This window comes from Alexandromys fortis, unplaced genomic scaffold (assembly GCF_014885135.2).
Source record: "Alexandromys fortis isolate MF-2015 unplaced genomic scaffold, M_Fortis_MF-2015_v1.1 scaffold_34, whole genome shotgun sequence".
Lineage (NCBI taxonomy): Eukaryota > Metazoa > Chordata > Mammalia > Rodentia > Cricetidae > Alexandromys > Alexandromys fortis.
The window spans coordinates 6178584-6197467 of NW_026067933.1; positions in this window are offsets into that span (position 1 = coordinate 6178584).

Consider the following 18884-nt stretch of genomic DNA (forward strand, 5'->3'; position numbering starts at 1 on the left):
ATCTTATACTAAAAAATACTTTTATCAAAACAAGCTTCAGCTTAATGGCTGCATATTTCCAGATAATAACTGTGATACTTGACTAGTACCTACATATCCAAAACCTTTAGCCTTCAATTGGAGAACTGGGGCCATAGGTAATTTGGTTGGGTTTTTCCAGTGCAGATATCAAAAAGGTTAGTGGTGCACATTTAAACAACGTTTCCTAGCTCAGCAAATATCATCATACAATAGCAGCATCTCCGGCCTTTAGAAGCATCCTTTCTCTACTAGGTGGAGTTTGAGAGAGATGTGTTGGGTGAAATTTGTTCCCACAGCACATGGTTGCCTGCTGCAACTAGTCTGTGTGTTTTACTAAGTGCATCTGTACCGTTTTCCAACCCTTCAATCTCAGTAGAAACAAGTTCCTTCTTACTGACAAAACCAAAGATACTACATGAAGTAAATGTTTGCATTGGTCTGCCACAAGATATAATACATGAAGAACATTTAAGCATCTTGACCATCGGAACTAGCGTCATGGTTTTAGTTCTGCTATGCATGTTCATAGTGGTATATTATGGTCTCTGCAAACTTGCCATGGTTTCTGGGTTGATGTGGGAGTGTCATATATCAATCTGTTGATTTCATTGGTTAAGTAATAAACACACTGCTTGGCCTCATAGCTTAGAACATAGATGGGAGGAGTAAACAGAATGGAATTCTGGGCGGAAGAGGAAGTGAGGTCAGACTCTGCTCTGCTCCCGGAGAGACCCAACAGCTCTGCTCTCTGGAGCACAGACACCAGGATGGACAGAGGCTAAGCGCACCTTGGGGTGCTTACACACATCATTAGAAATGGGCTAGTCCAGGTGTGAGAATTGGCCTGTAAGGGCTAGAGTTCATGGGCCAAGCAGTTCTTTAAATGAATACAGTTTGTGTGTTGTTATTTCGGGCATGAGCTAGCAAGCGGCTGGGGTGTTGGGGACGCAGCCCTGTCGCCGCTCATATTTCAACACTGGGTTTATGCAGGGAATATATTTGAAGAAACAAACCACCAACTTTGTCTGAGAATGTTTGTGCTGGCATCCTATCTCTCACTATGAAGAAGTGTCTGCAAATGAGAAAATTTACATGCACATAGATTTAAGAGTTAAAAGCTTGAATAAAGATCAGGAATAGTGACTTTTAAGTGTTGTGAGACACAGTCTTTGCTGTAAATAATTATTTTCTTGCAACAGTGACTAAAACAGAAGAAAATATGTGTTTATTAACAAGTACAAACAGCTCAAGGATTTGACAAGTACATTCTGTGTTATCTTCTACTAATTTAAAAGTTTACCAAGGCTGAGTGATATACTTAGAACTCAGAGTTGAAGTAAGATAATATATCTGATACTATGCCTATGATTTATTAAATAAATATTTTAAGTTAATATCCTCAATTGAAAAGTATATTATAAATCTTTAAATTGGGACACATTGAGTGGCCTATTCAAACTGGTCTCCAGGTCAATATATATACTTTAAAGCAAATGTAACAAACAATGTACAGTCATCAACTGCGAATACCTTCCTGATTAGTTGTGAGTCTACTTACTCTTTTCAGTGTTGTGGTAGTTGTCTTTTTTAGGATTGGTGTGCGCTGTTACAATATCTGTGAGTTCACATGTACATCAATCCCGTTCTAGCTGGAAGATGCGCTTCCCTTGTAGTCATGCCTACAATGGCTTTACAATCTTTCTGCCTCCTCTTCCATATAGATCTCTGTGCCATAAGGTGAACTATTTGATAAAAATGTAACATTTAGGACAATGTTCTCACTCTCTGCAAATTGTCTACTTGTGGATTTCTTTTATTTATTTTATTTGTTCGTTTTTATATTATTTAATTAAAAATTTTCGCCTCCTCCCCTCCTCCCATTTCCCTCCCGCTCCCCACCATCCCCCTTCTCTTCCCTCTCCAGTCCAAAGAGCAGTCAGGGTTCCCTGCCCTGTGTGAAGTCCAAGGTCCTCCCCCCTCCATCCAGTACTAGGAAGGTGAACATCCAAACAGGCTAGGCTCCCACAAAGTCAGTACATGCAGTAGGATCAAAATCCAGTGCCATTGTCCTTGGCTTCTCAGTCAGCCCTCCTTGTCAGCCACGTTCAGGGAGTCCAGTTTGATCACTTGCTCCATCATCCAGCTGGCCTTGATGAGCTCCCATTAGATCAGCCCCACTGTCTCAGTGGGTGGGTGCACCCCTTGTAGTCCTAACTTCCTTGCTTATGTTCTCCCTCCTTGTGCTCCTCATTTGGACCTTAGGAGCTCAGTCTAGTGTTCCAATGAGGGTCTCTGTGGATTTATTAGTTAATTACCACCTACTACAAGAAGAAGAAGCTTCTCTGATGAGAATTGCGTGTTGTTATTATCTACAGATGTAGCAATACATCATCAGGAATTAATTTGATATGTTTTTTTAGGAGAATATTGGTAAAGTAACATTTCCTAATTCTTTTTAGAAAGCTATTATTATCCTAGTACCAAAACTACACAAAGAGTTAACAACAAAAAGAAAGGAAGAAAGGAAGGAAAGAAAGAGAGGAGGAAAGGCTGATATTTTGTGTATTGGAATGTATTTTTTTTGGCCTTATTCAAGCCTGTTTCTTTTTCTTTTCATTTTCATTGATGACAATTTTCATACAATATATTTTGATCATACTATATCTACTCTCAGCTTCTCCCAGATTTTCCCCACCTCACTACCTATTCAATTGCCAATCTTTCTGTAGAAAACAATCAGGCAAATTAAAAACAAAAGCAAAATAACAAAAAAAGGAAATCACTAAAAAAACAAACACAGAGAGGCAGCAACCCTTTAAAATAATCTGAAACCATAATATATAAGCAAAAGACCACTATAATAAAAATATGCAATGTTTTATCAACATCTCTATGAGATGTAAAGGATTCTACCTAAACACCATTTAGGTTACTTTGTCTTGGGCATCTGCTTTTGGGCTTAGGGCCAAGCCTTAAGTGTACTTCATACACCCACTAAGCCCATTAGAGAAAAAATATTTTTTTTTTCTTTGCAAGAAGTTGCCAATTGGAGGGAGGTTTTGGTTAGGGATGGAGGCTTGTGTCCACTTCCCCCTTTCCTTGCTGGAACTTTACTGGCTTGGACTTATATAGGCCTTATGAATGTTATCACAATCTCTGTGAGTCTATGTGTCTGTCAGTCTTTTTGTATCTGGATGGCATTGTATCCTTGCTGTCTCTATTTTCTCTGACTTTAATAATCTTTCTTCATCGTTCCCTGAGACATGAGTGGATAATTTTGATGAAAATATTCAATTCAGGACTGAGTGTTCTAAAATCCCTCATTCGCTGAATGTTGTACATTTGTTGGTTCTCATATTAGTTCTCATGAACCTCATTTAGTTCTCATGAATGTCATGAGGAAAATTCTAGAAAATGACTATTTAAGACACTTATCTATAGATGTACTAGAATGTAACTAGCAATGAAGGCTCTAGTCAGAACCAGCTTGAATTCTTTATGTTGAATGAAACAAGTGTTTTCTGCATTGGGACTGCATCACCATACCTTTTTTTTTTTTTTTTTTTTTTTTTTTTGAGAGAGAGAGAGAGAACAATGGTCTTGTTAATAGCTTGAATTCTTTGTGAGTTATCATGGGACCATCTTGCCCTATGGTTCAATTAGATGTAGTCCATTCCTGGTATTAGAAGTTTCACTTTTTGTCAAAGATATCTAGTTTGGGCATTGCCTTTCTTTATATTTCATTATTCCATTTAGATTTCTTTTGTATATGTGCAGACTTTAAGAAGTTTATATAATAGGTTTCTATGTAACCCTCTAATGGCCCTAAGTTTAACTTGTCACTCTGCATATTCTCTATCTTAATCCATTCTGCCTTCTCCTTTCACTTTTAATTTATCTGATCCACACAATACTCTAATCATAAAAAAACCTATTTATTCTATTTACTATTTCTAGGAAGATACTCCCTTTAACCCTAGTCCCTACACTGTGCATAACTTCATGTAGTATAGCATGCTTATTGAAGCCTTCAAGGCTAGCACTTATGTGTAAGGAAATGCATAAAATATTTGTCATTTTTGGTCTGGATTACATCACTCAGGATGACTCTTCCTAGTCCTGTCCATTTACCAGAAAATTTCATTATATTTTTTTTTAACAAGTGAGTTATTCTACTGTGTACATTTGCCACATTTTCTTTATCCATTAATCAGTTGGTGGACTTTTAGGTTATTTCCAATTTCTGGTTATTGTTAATAGAGCAATAATGAACATTATATTAAGTCTCTCTAGAGTAGAATGAAGCATTCTTTGCGTATATGCCCAAGAGTGATACAGAGGGATACTAAGGTAGAAATATTTTCATCTTTTTGAAGAACTGCAACATTGATCTCCTTAGTGACTACAAGTTTGCACACCCACTATCAATGGTTGAGTGTTCACATTACTATTCTTATCCACATAGGCCTTAATGTATTTTATTGATCTTGGCCATTTTGACTGCTGTAAGATGAAATCTGAAAGTAGTTTTGATTTGCTTTTCCATTATCACTAATGATGTTAAATATTTCTTTCAGTATTTTTCAGCCATGTGTATTTCACTTTTTGAGAACTCTCTCTTTTTGTTCTGTACCTCACTTTTAACTAGGTTATCTGTTTCTTATTGTCCAGTATTTTAGTTCTGTGTATATTTTAGATACCAATCCTGTTTTGGACATGTAATTTTTAAAGATCTTTTCCCATTCTATAGCCTACTACTGTATCTGAATGACATCGTGTTGTTTTGCAAGAAGGAACCATTTATTAATTGTTGTTAATTAATGCCTTCCTATTGGTGTCCTATTAAGAAAATATTTTATTGTACCAATGAGTTCTAGGTTGTTTCCCAATTTCTCTTCTACCAGATTAGATATATCTGCCTTTTTTTGAAAATGTTGATTCATTTTGGAGTTGAGTTTTTCACATAGTCATAAGTATTTATTTATTTGCATTCTTCTATGTGCAGACATCAAGTTTGATCAGTACCATTTATGAGAAATACTGTCATTTTTCCACTGTGCATTTCTGGCTTATTTATCATAAATAAAGTATTCAGAGTAGTATGAATTTTTTATATGCCAAGATCTTCAAACTAATTCCAGTGTTCAACATGCCTATTTGGATATCAGTATCATGGCCTGCTTTTTATTTCTTTGTTTTACTGTATCTCTAGAGTACAACTTGAAGTCTGGGATGATAATACCACCTGCAGTTCTTCTATTATTCAATATTGTTTTAGCTTTCTAGGATTTTGTGTTTCCATATCAAGATGAAAATTATCCTTTCAATTTCTGTGAAGAACTGTGTTAAATTTTTTATGCATATTTGTTGAATCTGTAGATTACTTTGGGAAAGATTGCTATTTTTGTTGTTTTGATTGTTTTTAAAAGTAATGACAGAAAATTTTATTTGGTAGTTCTTCCTGTGTAACTCTAATTTCCAGGATGAACAACAATAAGGAAATTCGGCACATTTGTGTTTCTATTATCAATTGCTCAGATCTGAGAACCCTGTTCACTTGGCTTCCACATCAACATTCATAAAACTGTAAAGGATCAGTCTTTTACTAGCATGTTTTACTTCTTTCCATAACCAAAAGCAAGCAATCCCTACTGTGCAATGTCTGAAATGCACCATCCTTTATATTAGAGTGTGTGTTCTGAATATTTACTGTAAGATAGTAAAATCAGCGTAATTACTCTATTGTACAAGGAAGCAGAGTCATGATGATAATTCAATATTCCTTTAGCAAGTTTAAAATATGTTCAGACTTCATTCTAACAATTACTAAGATTGGGTCTGTTGTAAAAAAATTCTATTAATAACTATGATATCTGGAACTGTTAAGTATAATATCAATAAGGAGGGATTTATGAACACTATAGAATCTTTTAGGGCTAATAAAAGAATTAACTGAAGATATATGATAAATATAGAAGTAATATAAGACAAAGTATTACTTTGGTCCAAATATGTAAATTTTCTTAGCTGTTTATTTTCAAGAAAATATGCAATATAGGTTAATTTATCAGTCATGGCTTTTAAAAACCTGTGTCTTATTATTATATGAAGAATATGTGTGCATTACTCATAAATTAATTTGAGATGTTAAATTTGACTTTTCTAATACAATATGTTTATTATATTAATCACCACTTTAATATGATGAATGTCAAAACTAACAGCTGATAATTATATACGAAGAATCTTGCTAATTTGTTGTAGAATTCAGAAGATGAAAAATTACTGCTAATGGAGACAAGTTACATAAATTATTCTGGATTAATTTATTTATTAATCTAAAATGAAAATGATGAAAGATTTGTGTTTTATAGTTGAGAAGCTACATTTTAAAATAAAAAGGTTTAATTTTTCATTTGATGTCACTATATTTAATGGCTTTGTCTAGTATATGCTTATAATAATTAAGCATGTGATATTGGTAATTATATTATTGAAATGATCTTTATTTTGAATAATGTATCCCTCAAAATTCTAAAGTACCACAAAGTAATAGTTCATGTAACCCTTTAAGATTCTTGAGAAATAACCAAATAATTAATCAATAAGCAGTCTAAGACAATATATTTTTTTATTTTGGGAGGTTTATACTTTTATAGTTGAATAAACATTTTACCTAGTTTTTAGAGATTTTGCAGATAATTAATATGATCTAACTCTACTAGTAATACCTGATAAAAGTTATTTTGTTGACCTGATTCATTGATTTAAGACCTGTTTAACTGAACTCTAGATTAGAAATACATTAACAATTATGTAGTTAAAGAATTTGATGAGTAGCAAATCAACAAGTTTTCAATACAGTTTTAGTGTTAGCATTTTCAAAATTTCCATAAAAATTTGCTTCTTTCTATATAATATCTTTAAAAACATGAACAATCATTACACACAGTTTGTATATATGCATCTAGAAGTAGCTCTCCGCTTTGTTCTAAACTGACGAAGATTACAGTCTCAGCAAAACACACCAGCAGTGAACATCAGCAGGATGGCGTGAGAGGATGTTAATATCCTCTTGAAAAAAAGCAGTTTTGAGTAAGTGTCCATGTGTGAAGGAATCTTCATTAAAACAAATAAGAGTGGTCTGAATCTTCATTAAAACAAAGGGAAGGTAGTTTAGCAGGTAGACACTTACCACCAAGCTGACAGCCTGATTTCTCTTTCTACTCACATGTGTGAGAAGGAAACAACCAGGGGCTGACTTCTGAAAGTTTGCCTTTAACCACTATACATGAGTATGCCTCAGATCACATGTACCCCCAAGTGCATGCAGCATAGCTGAATAAAACCAAACCAAACAGGCAAAAGTAACTGAAGAAAGTGAGGATTAACGGCACTTTTATAAAGCTACACTTTAGAAAAAGGGGGGGGGAGATTTGCAATACCAGTGTCACCTGTCCTTTACTCAGTATCACAGAGTACAAAGTGAATTAGAGAGGCCCAAGATCCCAGGCTGTTCTTGGGATTACAACAATAGTTTGCCTTAGTAAGGCCTCAAAGTCCTAATGTGACCCACAAGATTTACTCTTGAATCTTGAACACTAACTTTGGTAGCTCCCAGACCCAGGCCAGTCTATCCAGTCTATCTCTCTCTGCCATTAATCAGGCCTTCACACACACACACAGAGAGAGAGAGAGAGAGAGAGAGAGAGAGAGAGAGAGAGAGAGAGAGAGAGAGAGAGAGAGAGAGAGAGAGTCCTCTTCCAGGTAGTACCAGTGAATGCAGTTGCCTGGCCTTCTTGGTTTTGGACTTTCCCAGAGGATAACTGGTTTAATAAGTAACAGGATTTATATTCTGTGCCTTGTCAAATTGACGACCCTTCACTCAGGAACAAAAACAGGACCAATAAACAGGCCCTGGGCATGCTAGCTTTTTTGGAGATATCCCTTACAAGCTGGTTGTTGAGATTCCACATCCCAACAAACTTAGTTTCAGAAGCTATGTTATTAGGTTCAGAGTCAAGGCTTTCTCAAGAATATCCCATTATATGCCACAACATGCAGAAGTCTAAAGGGTTATAAAAATATTATGAACAATTGAATAATTCATAAAACATAGGCATTCTAAACAACATGCATCCTGCCAACACTAAATCTTGCAGACATATGAAAACAGAGCCAAGTAGAAAGCGCAAAGACTAAATCATGTCTTTAGAGCTCTCTCAGCAAATCCTAGGTCCAAATGGCTTCTTCACTGAAATTCACCAGACTTCTAAATAATAAGTAATATAACTTATTTTCAGACTCCTATATATTGAAGGTAGGGAGAATATTCCAAAATTCATTCTATAAGGAAAGCATTATTATTTGCATTGATATAAAGGCCAATTAAACATATTGCAATAAAATATTATCCACTAATATTTATAAACATCAATCCAATAAACATAAAAAGCAAATAAAATATTAAAACAACACCCTCACAGAAAATAGTAGTTTGATAAATTCAAAATCTGACAGAAGTATGTGTCAGAACAAGTATGATTCCTTTATTCCTACAAGTGAAAACATAATTTAACGTATGTAAATAAAAGTGAAGTGCACTATGACAACAGTTTTTGTCAATCAGCTCATATATCCTATTTATTTGAAAACAAAAGTAGACAAATCCCAATTGTCTTAATGTCAGCAACTTTGAGCTTTCAAGGCCACCTCTTATTGGTTTTAAGTGTTACAGTTCAAGACTCTTAGTAGAAGTGGGGTTAGCAGTCAGTACTATGTGGAGTCAGAACAAAAAAAAATACAAAACTGTAGGCTGCATTTGGCATGTATGTATGAGAGAAGAAAAAATTAAAGAAGAAGAATTAACACCAATAATCTTAAGTGTATTCTACTAAGTAGAAAAGGAAGGATTTTTTCCAAACACTTTGTAAATATTTTAATTATAATAGAATTGTGTCACTTTCAAACTTCACTTCCTCCCTCCATTCCTTTCCAGATATCCTCCTTTGAGCTCCCCGACCTCCTCAATTTAAAGATAACTTGTCTTTTTAGTATTTCACACACACACACACACACACACACACACACACACACACACACACCTCCTTTTTCAGCTTGGAGCTTCTGCCTTGCCCTATTCTGCTAAGTCACTGGCTGAAACAGCTTTCTTCATTAACTAATAAAAGCAAAACATAGACAGAAGGACATCCCACACCAATGGTGTTGTTAAGGTTCCCCAAGTACTTTCTGTGGTTTACTACTACTGAGATGCAGTTCTATTCCATTTTAATCAGATAGGAAGCAGCATGTAAATTCAATTTTCTGATATTTATTTAGACTACCATTGTGTCCTGATATGTGGTGAAATTTGAGAAAGGTTCCAATGGGTGTTGGAAATAAACTGTATCCTTTACTGTTGGGCTGCCGTACCTGTCTCAAAAACACAGATTAATCAATCTCATACTCAGCTGAAAGTTTCATCTGGCTGTCTTCCATAATATTGTAATTGTGCACATTGCCTGAGGAGAAAAATAATCATCAGTCTTAGCCATCTGCGAACTCTTAAAACTGCAGTGACTGGCTAAAATTTATGAGGAAAACCCAAAATGTCCTTCCACTACACAAAGGACTATAGAAAACAGAATAAAGTTAGTAGTGAGAAAGATGGTCTTCCGCAGAGGACAAGACATGAGTTGGTTATCTAGTGTCCAATGGTCAGTGCTGAAAACATATATAAAAGTAGCAGTATATGACTCAACTGGTTATATTTGGGAATGTGTATATGTATATATGTATATGCACACACACACACACACACACATATATATATTTGTGTAAGTATATACTGGTTATACTTGGGAATGTATATATATGTATACACACACATATATATGTATATTTGTGTGTAAGTATATACATATATTCAATAATAATTAATGAAAACTTGGCCATTTATTTGAAGGAGAGCCAGTAGAGGTATATGGGAGGGTTTGGAGGGAGAAAGTGAAGGGAGAAACAGAGTAAAATGGAATCCCAAAAAAGCATATATCCATAGATTATTGTATTTCTTAACCCTCATTAGAAGAACTTTTAATTGCATTAGATAGTAGATCAGAACCTCACAAATGCAGATAATAAAATGGTGAGCAATTTTCAGGCCTAAATAGGATATCAATATCACTTAACTCTTCCCAGAGCCCAGCGATAATTTAGGAATAGAAAACAGAAAGAGTGTAAAAATGAAATGAAGCAATGTCTTCTGGCAATAGTAGGGAATTTGCACATCACACATATGAACATGCATTTAATGTAACTGTGTAAATATGTGCACAAGCTAAAGTTAGACAAAAGTACACGCATGGGGGAAGGGAAGCATGAAATCACACCCTAGCTCAGTAGAGTTTGGCAATAGATACTGGAATAAGAAAAGTCAGTCTTTGCAAGTGTAATTATTGGTGTGTTACTATGGATCCAGCTGAAGGACACACATCAAAGAGCACTAACAGCACAAATGAGACTTGAAGTTTTAAAAGAGAAAGGAAAAAAGAGAGAGGGGGGAGGGAGGAAAGAAAGGAGAAAGGAAGGAAGGAAGGAAAGAAGGAAGGAAGGAAGGAAGGAAGGAAGGAAGGAAGGAAGGAAGGAAGGAAGGAAGGAAGAAAGGAAGGAAGGAAGGAATAAAAAAGTAGGTTAAATAGCGAAAATGTGTTTGACATGGGAGGAATTAGAGAATACAGATGAACATATTAATCATACATTATACGAAGCTCTAAAAAATCCTATTAGAATATTTCATCCTTGAGCTGACAAGCCAGAAAGGATTGTATATTACAGCTTTCATTTAATCCAAAGCATATACATCAACAAAGACAAAAGGAAAAACAAACTAGCGCCTCACTATCTTCTACAAAGTAACCTACAAACAAAAATTCCTGCATAGAAATAAAAGTATGAGGTATTCAACCAATCAAGTATTCTGGAAAATTAATGTGACAACATTTTTTAATTAGAAAAACTACAATTTTCTACTCAAAATATGATGAATGAATACAGTGACTAGAAGATTAGTTTTCTCTACACCTGCACCTAGCAATTACAGCTGTGATTTGAACAACTTTTCTTTTCTTTGTGCCGAAAAGCTACATTTTATATTGCATCCCACCTGCATTCAATACAGAATAAGTCTGAATAGCAATTATGTGACTGTATTTAAAAGACAAATAAAGCCTATAATTATAACTTTAAAAAAATTCACTAGCATTTGAATCTGTGCTTGAATCTTAACAATGCATAGAATAGAAATGGAAGACAGAAAACTTTACTTGTAGAATTGAGTTATCTCTGGGAGAGAATAAAGGTTCTTAGGAAATAATAACCCTGTAAAGCACTTAATGGTTGATGCTATGACAACTGAACATGAGAGTTTCTAATAGCCAAATTCATGACTTTTATATCTAGGAAAATCAATTCTAAATTTATATTTCACCTAAGATATGACAAGGAAATAAAACCATAGAAATTTTAGACACAGACACTTGATTCTTTTAAATCACTGGTAACATTGTTTTAAATAATGAAGAAATCTATGTCAAGAAAAGTTAAAGGTCTGTTTCAAGTTCATATTGCTCATTATTTAAAAATAAGAAGTGAACTGAAGGTTCCTGTTTTTCAATTGAAGAACTCTTGAATTAAAACATCATTTTTTAAGAAGTGTGTTTTATTTAAATATTAATGATAAATAGAGCAGGTGATGTGCTTTTGAATAGAATTCTCTGTCAGGAAAAGTTAATGATGGTATTAATTCTTATTTTCAAGCTACAGTTTTCTCAAGACAAATTAATAAGCCAATACTCTCACTGAAGTTTTCTCTCTCAATTATCTAAGGAGAAAAATGTCTCTGTCTTGGACGTGTAATCTAGGAAGGCACAACAAGGTACCTGTAAAGACAAGATCTCTTACAGGATTACCACATAGTTAAAAAAAAGCTGACTTTTAATAGGATTATGTCACATTTCCTAAATAATATACTGATACCAGAAAAAACATATAGCATTAGTTCATCCCTTCCACAATTGAGACTTTCAAAACAATGAATATTTTACTGCAGTTTGTTTTCTGTGGAAATTTGGGAATCCTTATATACTGCTGAAGATTATAAATGGGAATGATCTTTAAAAAGAGAACAAAGGCCGACTTAACATTAAAATTCTCAGCAAGCATCAGTTTATTCAGTATTTTTCCATTGACATAAGCATATCCATTTGCTTTCTCCTAGATTCTGATCACCACTCTAGAGCACTTATTTTATCTTGCATCCTGGATATTTATTTTTCCTGCTTCTCCCCTGGTAGATTTTAAAATCTTTGAGGATACTACGTACATTTTATTTATTTATTTAGACCCTAGCACCTTCATTATGTCATATACATAGGAAGTAAGTACTGTCAAATTAATGAATGAAAGTCATTAAAATGTCTTTGCATCAAAACACAAAGTATACCAAGATAAATCAACCTGTCAGATTCACAGTTCCATGACAGTATTATGTTTTCCCAAAGCACTTAGGTTATATGTCATGAATTATTACATAAACTGTCCATATTTAGAACATTAATTTATGTTTCAAATATTCATTAAGCTCTGCATTTTTATAAGAACAATACTGAATGCAACCCATAAAGCTTACAAAGGAAAAATATATCCACAGTTCATTGTTCTACTAAAACATTCTGCATTCACTACCTAAGTCAATACCCAACTTATTAAATTGTCTATTTCATATACCAAGATAAATCTATACAAATAATGGATAAATAATTATCATTTATATTATTGCACTCATAATATTTAGGAGAATAAATTTGTTGTAACTTCTATGAATTACATGAAAATAAAACCATCTGTATTCTGTGTAGGTAACTTAATATTTATATTCAGAAATGTAAAATTCCAATTAATAAAATCGATTAATTTGGCATTAAAACTGAACACAACTTTGTTTACAGTAAGTAGATATTTATAAATAGTGATAAACTTATATAATAAAAGTCTAGTTAAATAAATTATTTTATGGGGTAGTTAACGGTTTAAAGACATCTTAAATTATATTTTAGGTAGTTGTTGGTTACCATTGATATGAGTGCCACAATTGTAAGACTCTTTGGAGTATTGTGTTCAAACCCTATGATGTCTTCAGCAAGAGAGATTTAACTCTTAACTACCGAGAGACAACCAAGAGCAATAATAATAGCATATTTGAAGAAGGTTTGTTGGATTCTACTGACAATCAACTTGAAAGGGGTGTTGTCATGTTGTGTTTTAGGGTTTTTTAGTCTGTGGTTCTTTTGGGGATAATGGTCAGCCAAAGTAATATAACTGCATATATGTATATGTAAGCACATAGATTTATATGTATAGGCTTATAAGTTTTTCATGCAATTTTATTTATATTTTGTTTAATAATATGTTTCATTATAAATTTTCCAGACATTCTTGGTGTTATTTTGCCCTCTTCCCTACCCCCTTCTTTATTGACTCCTCTACCCAATAGTTCCCAATTAATGTACTCGACTTTAAGTAAAGTCATTCTTATTACTAGAAAATAGACAGCACCCAAGAAGTAGTGAGATCATAGATCTTAGAAAAGAACTTATTATATCTACTCTATTAACCCAGCATAATTTAGCTGTATTCTAAATATTTATATTTATATACATGGATAAGTATAGCTGTAAGCACTCATCAAAGACCCTTTCTTTCATCATATGGTGAAGATTATTACAGACAATCACCATCATTCAAAATGAGATAGAATATGACTGTTGGTAGTCTAATTTTCAAAAACAGAGCTACAAAACTTGCACCTAAGGCTCGAGAAAAATAAAGAAGAAGGGACAGAAAGATTTTAAGAGGCAGGAGGATCATGAAATATCTTGTGCAGTTGTGTTTCCTAGAACTCACAGGGAATGATAATCTATAATATTTTTAGCTATTATGGCTGCCTAAACAAAATATGAAGAAGTTCAACACTAATAGATGTTCTTATATGAAAGGTAGGAGTGTTATGGGACATTACCTCTACACAAAGATCTAAAGGTAACTAGGAAATGCTGAGGGTTGAAGAAATAGATCAGGAATGAGTGGCCTATTAGTTAGCATACACCGTCAAGTTCATAAAATCATACATACAAGTATGTTTCACAAGTAACATTAAGTGAGCGGGAAAGATTGTTTTTATGTACTTATACATATAGTGTTTTATATGTGTGTGTGTGTGTCTTTTTAAGAAAAGTTTTTTTAATTGATTTTTATTGAGCTCTACTTTTTTTCTGTTGCCCTCCCTGCCGCTCCCTTTCCCCTTCAACCCTCCCCCAAGGTCCCCATGCTTCCAATTTACAGGGGGTTTTAAAAGAAATAATTTCAAAAGAGAGTCGAAGTGTTAAATGGGAAGAATCGCTGAATATAGCGGATAATGAGGACTACTGAGAACTCAAGAACAATGGCACTGGGCTTTGATCCTACTGCACATACTGGCTTTGTGGGAGCCTAGGCAGTTTGGATGCTCACCTTACTAGACCTGGATGGAGGGGGGTGGTCCTTGGACTTCCCACAGGGCAGGGAACCCTGCTTGCTCTTCGGGCTGATGAGGGAGGGGGACTTGATTAGGGGAGGGGGAGGGAAATGGGAGGCGGTGGCGGGGAGGAGGCAGAAATCTTTAATAAATAAATAAATAAATAAATAAAAGGGAAAGACAAGATACAAGATATAATATACGTATGTACACCCACATACACCCCACATATATTCCTTTGTAACAGACAACCTCAATTCATTATCTAGAAAAGACTCCTAGATGTGTTCACTGGCACATCTAGATAAATAAATGAAAAACATGTCCAAATAAAAAGTTTTTTTTTAGAAAGAGCACCCTAAAATTCTGAATGACAGCATCGACAGAACACAGGAGGTGGTATAGATGATTTGTTTTTAAAAATCCTTTTTTGATTTTATTTCATGGATACTCTCTGACTGTTAATGCTGTATTTATATGTGTTTAGTTTTGAAAATATTATTTTAAATTTATTTGACAAAATGCAGTAATAACATTCTACTTAATTCACTGTGCTGTCCATGATTTGTTTCTAAAATATTGCTAGAAAAGTTGGGTTGAATTATAATTTAGAAGATATAAATGAAGACTAGAGAGATGGTTTACTGGTTATGAGCATTTGATACTCTCACAAAAGTCTTGGTTCAGTTCCCATAACTAACAATGTAATATAAAATCACCTATAACCCCAGTTTCAAGAGATATGATACCCTTTCCTGATTTACATATGCCCAAGGCATGCACATGTTACAAATACGTACATTCAGGCAACACACTCAGCCACATAAAAAAATGAAAAAAAAAATTGAAAAAGATATATGAAATAGAAATGATGAACAACAACCTGTAATGGGAAGGCACTTGCTACGAAATTAAGCAAAATATCCATTCTTTCCTTTGGTAAAATGTTCCTTCTTCTAGCTGGAATCAAACAGTCACACCAATGATTATGATAATTAGAAAAGTAGCTGTTTTCTCTTTAAATTTACTCCATTTGTTTCTTTTGGGGCATCTGTTAGGAACAGGTAGTTATGTATCATTACCTTTTCTTTACTTTGCACTGTAGACAATGAAGCTGATGACCCAGAGCACCTTCAACAGTTCAAGTAAGGGTTAATGCGAGAGGACATCACTGCTGCCAAAACAACAATATGAAAAATCAACATAAACATATGATTATGTGGTGATATGTGTTTGCACATGTTTGGTTTGGGAAAGAATACAGTTATATCAAATATAAATGCTTAATTTGGTGACTGTAATATGCTCTTTGAGATTTTAAAGTCGCCTGGAAAATGAATGTCATGAACACTTTTAGAACTTCCAAAAGACACCGCTCAAAATTTTTTTTAAAGAAACTGCCTAGTTATTACTCAGATGGAAAAATGTTATACACATTCAACATTTTAGAATTCTAATGTGAATTTGCTAAAATAATTTGGGAGCAACTTCATTCAAAGCTCTTTTAGTGTTTGCTATATTTGTAGGGTTTATATGCATAAAAATAGGTAAGTTTCAGAATCTTTCCATGACCTGGAATATTTATTTTATTTTATTTTACTTTATTTTATTTTCCAGTGTAATAACCTGTCCAGCTAATAAGAATGTCTCTGATGCTTATAATTTCATTTAGTATTATGTTGGAATAAAGAGGTGGTAAACTTTTTTGTATTCAAAATGTTTAGCATTTTAAAATGCTTATGCTACTAGAAATAACATAATACATAATATATTTTCCTTTTTTTCCCTATTTCCTCCTAAAGGAGTTGAATATCAAGATTTTTTTAGGAAATGTAGTAATTATGATTATTCATGATGTATAGAAATCTTTGCTTTTATCAGACTTACTGATATCTCTATATGAAGCATGGCTCATATCTTATTATGTTTATAGTCTTTTTTTTTTTTTTTTTGTTTTTCGAGACAGGGTTTCTCTGTGGCTTTGGAGCCTGTCCTGGAACTAGCTCTTGTAGACCAGGCTGGTCTCGAACTCACAGAGATCCGCCTGCCTCTGCCTCCCGAGTGCTGGGATTAAAGGCGTGCGCCACCACCGCCCGGCATGTTTATAGACTTTTGAGTGTGGATTCTATAAAATAAATTTCCTGCCATAATTGGGACTCTTGCTAGTTAAAAATAAGGGAAAATGTATAGGTTATAAACTTTTATTAAATAACAGATTAAGTAATTCATTTTGGATAAGTGATTATCATACCTAAAATGGTATCACTGACAGAAAAAAAAATCATTTAGCCATAACTTCATCCTTTGCAATAATGAAAGAAACCTAGAGATCAGTTTTTATGTTTGCATGACATAAACAACATCATGAACACCCAAAAATTACTTGCTCTGTAATAATTTTGAGGAAAATAAAAGAACTATTTATTGTTCTACCTGTAGAAATGTAGAAAGAAAATATTTAAATATAAGTGAAATTAAACATTCAATGAAGCATCTAAATTTGCTATATTAAGCATTTACTAGTAGGAAAAGAAAAAAGATTTACCTAATGGTATTTCCAGGTTACATTTTATAAATGAAGCTCAAAAGATGACTGCCATAAAACAGCTATCAGCTACAAGATCCTTTGCAAGGATCACTGTAGACAATTAACTGTGTTAATCAAATTCGTGAGTCTTCTTTTGGAGTCCACATTCCTTGGCTGTTATAAGTAAAACAAGGCTCACCCCTTTGCTGGAACATAAGACACTTCTAAAATTTGTTTGCAGTGATGCTCGTCTGTACTAAGTAACTTGTGCCTTCATTTGACCTCGCTTCATTTGTTAACTTATTATGTTTCTTATTATTTAACTGGTCAAGTAACTACAATACGTAATGTATTTATTACATGAATTAATAGAAACTGTCCAACAATAACAAAGAGATATCTTCCTGTAAGTTCTGTTCCTCATCAGAACTCTTGGAAACCCAGCAAGTAGCTACTGCTATTAAATTTTCTCACAGTAGTAGACATTTTTATATAAATCAAAGATATTATTATTATAGATAGATGGCATCATTCTCTGAGAACTAAATCTGTGTATTGTTTTTGCTTCATTAAGAAATATAACCAAGTAATACTTTTTTAAAAGATAATGCTAGAGAAACAGTCATGAGATTCTTGAAAAAAAAAATAGCAGCCACTCCAACACATACCTAACTCCTGAAACAGTGATAGAAGTAAAAGGAAAAGTTAACATGAAATTTGAAAATCATGATTAACAAATACATAAGATGAAGAGAAAGCAATCATGGAACCTGACATTGGGCATGCTGACATTTCCTACAAATCTGTCCCTGTAGAGGACAATTTCACAATAGAATTTTATGTGACAACAAGAGCTGTCACATGCCTCCAATTCTGTCACAGTGGCAATCTTAATTTCTGGACATCCTTATGTCAGCTTTTCCATCTTCTACCTGAAATATGGTTTAAAATTACATTTAGAAATACAGAATCTCTATTTTCTGGCACCCAATAGCTCACACGACAGGTAATATATTGGGAACAATAACAGGTATGCTGGTCTTTTTAAAAGAACATGATTTAGGAATTCAGATAGTAACATGAAATAGTGGTTGAAGTACAAAAATGGAAACTGTTCTAAAAGAGTGAAACATTCTACTTACATAAAAAAATTCCTTTTTATACACCTTGCTTTCCGATGCCCATCAATAAGTTGGACAATTTCAGATTCAGGCACTATATTTCTGTAAGCAACTGATATGGTCTTTGAATCTGCATGAAAAAAATGACAAAACTACAAATGCTTATGACAATTATGTAAATGTCCTTGGAGACTGAATTCCTTTTTTAACATTAAAACCTTAGTGGACAAAGTAAAGAAATATCTTCTGAAAGGAAAAGAATAATGCCTTTTTCTTCTATCTTTTGCCAGTTTCATACACCTTAAGTTGATGATGATATTAAGTATAGAAAATTTTATCTATTTTCTTGGTGCTTCAAAAGGAAGTTTGGTTTTTGGTCTTGACCACTAACAACTCATCCAAATTCTTTGCCATCTTGAGATGGGCTTATGTTCCCTAAAGTAAATGGAGACTGCCACTATTGCTTTTCTGTGGTTGCTCTAATTCAAACCTAGAAATGGTGGTCATTTCCTATACTCTCTGAACTACTTATAATTATTTATTGTAGAGACCTCCTTGCTACTTACTCTTTATACCATTGTGGTTTTGTTGATATGGTTTTATTATAAAGTAGGAAATATGGCTCTCTAAATTAATTTTAAATTTG